We start from the raw sequence: 850 nt of genomic DNA on the forward strand, positions 1-850 counted from the left end.
ATAACTTCTTTAAATTCATAACCTTTTATAAATTTTTTAAAAATTTTTTTTTTTTTTTGTATACTGAAGGGGAAAAAAAAAAAAAAAAAAAAAAAAAAAAAAAAAACAAGAAAACGAATGCGAGTTGAAATGTTTTTGTGCCGACTACCAACGTAGATCATTCCATGCAATTCTGCTACTACAATATATATATATATATATATATATATATATATATATAACAGTACCAAAACGAATCGTTGCCATTGTGATTAGTATTGTAGATTATTACGTTTATTTTAAAAGTAAATTAAGTAAATTAAGTAAATGGAAAATAAAAAATATACAAAATAATGAAACATAAAAATAATGACAAGAGAAATGTCACTCTTTACATACGCCCTTAATTAGAATAATTAAGAAAATGATGCCCTTCTCTGGCTGCCATCATCCTGAAGAAGACTAAAAAAAAAAAAAAGATTTAAACGTCATAGACGATTTAAAGATGTAAATGACGAACGAAAACTAAAATTCTACTACTCTGTAACATTGGATGGACGTGGCCAAGTTTTCATATTCGTCGATGAAACGTGACAATTTGTCGATTGTAGTCTATAAAAAAATTAGCAAAATATCTGAAAAGCAGAGGTGTTCTCATTGCGTTGCATTGCACTGTAGCCGATTACGATCCATTAAGAATTGCCGCAGCTTCTTCATAAATTTGGAATCGACATCTCAATTCTGGTGAATGGCAGAGTGTTCACCGCAGATATTACACAGGTGGATGTAGGAGTAAATGAACTTTCATTCATTTCAGTGCATTTTGCATTTGATACATATGTGAAGAATTTATATATTAGGTGCTTGCAAG

The sequence above is a fragment of the Glossina fuscipes genome, unplaced genomic scaffold, assembly GCF_014805625.2.
Source record: "Glossina fuscipes isolate IAEA_lab_2018 unplaced genomic scaffold, Yale_Gfus_2 117201, whole genome shotgun sequence".
Classification (NCBI taxonomy): Eukaryota; Metazoa; Arthropoda; class Insecta; order Diptera; family Glossinidae; genus Glossina; species Glossina fuscipes.